We start from the raw sequence: 2,889 nt of genomic DNA on the forward strand, positions 1-2,889 counted from the left end.
ACAAACCTGTGTATAAAAAGTGATGTGTAGAAGCAAGTTGGAGATGCACCATTATTCCCTAGGGAAATTTCTTAAAAATCCCCAATTTTCAACCCAGGTTTTCTCATTCTGCCAAAGTATGTTGAGACCACAGTCATACCCTCCAACCTACTTGAACCTGGTTGCCATACTTTACTGTGTTATTGCTAACAAACTACATAATGCAAAAAGCACTGACAAAACAGTATTTTTGGTGGACAGAAATAGGCCTGGATTGCCAACATGCGAGCTAAAAAATCTTGAATAAGGGAAGCAAAAACACCTTCAAGAAGCAGGTCATTTTGGGTAACTAAGGGCCAGTTATTTTCCTGTCTGTTTTCCCAAATGCACATCTGTTATTAACACATCTTATGAAAATAAACATGTTGAATTATACTTCCAAAATAGAATGGGCCTTCCACCACTGCCCAGTAAATATCTACTATCCCTAGAAAAGCTCTTCAAAATCCGCAGCAACCATAGGCTTGAATAGAACAATTTCCTCCACACAGAGAGCCGTTCTTTAGAACTCCAGCCATTTGGCAGCGAGCTAGCAAAGCCGCACAAGGAAGGGAATTAGCCATGTCAGCATCTTCTCTGGCTGCAGAGTGCAGCTCAGTCCCTCACCCTGCCAGAAATCAGTCGTAAAAAAACTGCATGGCAGCCTAGAGGAAGGTAATCCTGGCCAGCTGTTTCCATCTGAAGCCAACCACATCAGTAGCACAGCTAGCACTAACATGCATCAATTAAGAAGAGACTCGAGAAGCTGTAAAGAGGAATTCTGATACTAAGGTCAGCTAAATGCCGACAGGATACTGATAATGTTTATATAATTGTGGTTAGCTGATTCAAAGAGATTTTGCAATAAGCTGCTCATAGACAGCAGGACAGCAATGGATGGCAGGCTTAACTACCCAAAACAGTCACATAGGGGATGTGATGCCTATCAGTAAAGTCAAATCAATTAATGTCCCACGAGGAGATAAAAATCCAGAATTTTCTGAGAAAACATTGGCAATGTACTGCATTGTAGGGAAAAAGGTCCTTCAAAACTTGATCAATAACCAGATTTAGTTGCGACTTGAGCAAGAAAGGTTTGGGTTTTTTCCCTCTTAACCATCTCTCCAATAACAAAAAAAACAAACGCATTTAATGCAGCTTTGTACAGATAGATGCGGACTGAGGTACGGTGAAGCGAGTAATAGCTCAAATTTGACTCAGTTAAATGTAAAGGGGGGTGGGACACAAACAAACCCTGTGTCCTGTCTTTTAAGTGGCAACGGTAACTATAAAAGAGATCAGATCTGTTCTTACTTGCTCGGCCTAACTTTTCCTTAATATATACTGAAACAACAAAAGAATTCTGTAACATATTATGCATAGAAATTATGAAGGCTTACAGCTGTCAGCTAAATATTTTTATTCAACCTATAATTAACTATTTCTAGGAGCTTGGCTTTACTACAAAGACTAAACTAAAGAATGGGAATATTACATTTCCTGTGTTATCAATCAGTAATGTGTGTTCAAACTACAGATACTGCACCTTTGAAGCATTCTGTCTTCTTATTCCTGCATTGCTTAAGGGGAGGCTTTTTAAAATTCTACACACTATTACACAATATAGACTACACTACAGGTTTATGCTATACTAACTACACTATTTTGCTAATCCACTCAGATAACAGTTTAATTACTTTAATAATAGTTGTGGTTTAGTGTGGTGCCAAGATTTACCTCTTTGTTTTAGAAAAACAATTAAATTAGGAGCAGTGAGCACAATCTTAAATGAGACATATTATCAAAATAATAATTGAAAGTTTTTGTTTTATTTGGTGTTTTTGCTTTTACTAATTACACAACGATTGTACTCTGTGATAACTGAACATGTTAACTGAGTCATAATGGCCAAATCTTTGGAAGCATCACCATTGAGTCTATTGCCAGTTACACTCAATGTACAGTGTATTTCTTACATTTGCAATTCCTGGGAGAGGTTTGGTTGTATTTGCTTCCCACTGACTCACTACACTTATGTGAATATCTTGCTTACATTTCCACAAGAGCTGGATCCAATCTAGAACTTCATATCAAACAACTTCCACCATCACCTTGAACTCTGTTGGGATGTAGGGAGCTCTTGCTCATGAAAACTGATGAATCTCGGATTCAATTAGTCTATAAAGAGGTATCCCTACCATGTCCTCTGCCTGGCTTCAAACTAACACAGCTAACTATCTCACTCGAACTTAGTGATTCAGATAAAGTACAACTTGATCCAAGACACTCCCAGACTCCATCTTCCATCCTACAACATAATCTAAGATGAGCCACCTCTTTGCTAAAAAATTTCACTTTTCAGATCAAAGAAAATGTTGTCTTCCTATAATCATTCCCTCCTATAATTAGAGAGCTATTTAATTCATGGCAGGACAAAGGGTTTTTTGCAGGCGTTTTGTGGCAACCCCACCCCTCGGCGCTGATCGGTGGGGCAGCTCTGCCCCTTAGCGCTGATTGGCTCTGGGTGGGGGGCGGAGGAAGGAGGAGGGAGCCACCATCTTGATCATTGGATGCCCCTTGTGCCACCCTGCCTCTTGGTGCCGATTGGCAGAGAGGCCCCAGCGGGGGAGGAGGGATGAGAGGGCAGCTGCTCTTCATGCCGCTCCACCAACTGGCTCCTTCCTCTCCCAGCAGCAAGGACCACCGGCTCCCACTGGGGAGCCAGCATTTTATTTTTATTAAGTTTTGCTGTTGTTGATTTCACAGTTCTCACAAAATCTGCAAAACTGCAAATTAAGTCGATCCCTACCTGTAAGTAAAACAATCTGAATAAGCTCCGTTCTAAACATTTTGGGAAGGTGATAATCCCTA

The 2,889-nt window shown here is 40.4% G+C and overlaps 1 long non-coding RNA gene across 1 annotated transcript in view; it reads left to right on the forward strand.

Annotated features, from left to right (window-relative positions):
- The first annotated feature begins 656 nt into the window (after nucleotides 1-656).
- LOC109288539 overlaps nucleotides 657-2,889 on the forward strand; it is a 31,577-nt gene continuing 29,344 nt past the window's right edge. The window contains exon 1 of the long non-coding RNA XR_002095177.1: nucleotides 657-810. This is a non-coding gene — a long non-coding RNA (uncharacterized LOC109288539). The remainder of the gene's footprint in view (nucleotides 811-2,889) is intronic.

Source organism: Gavialis gangeticus, unplaced genomic scaffold (assembly GCF_001723915.1).
Source record: "Gavialis gangeticus isolate Ggan-Ray unplaced genomic scaffold, GavGan_comp1, whole genome shotgun sequence".
Lineage (NCBI taxonomy): Eukaryota > Metazoa > Chordata > Crocodylia > Gavialidae > Gavialis > Gavialis gangeticus.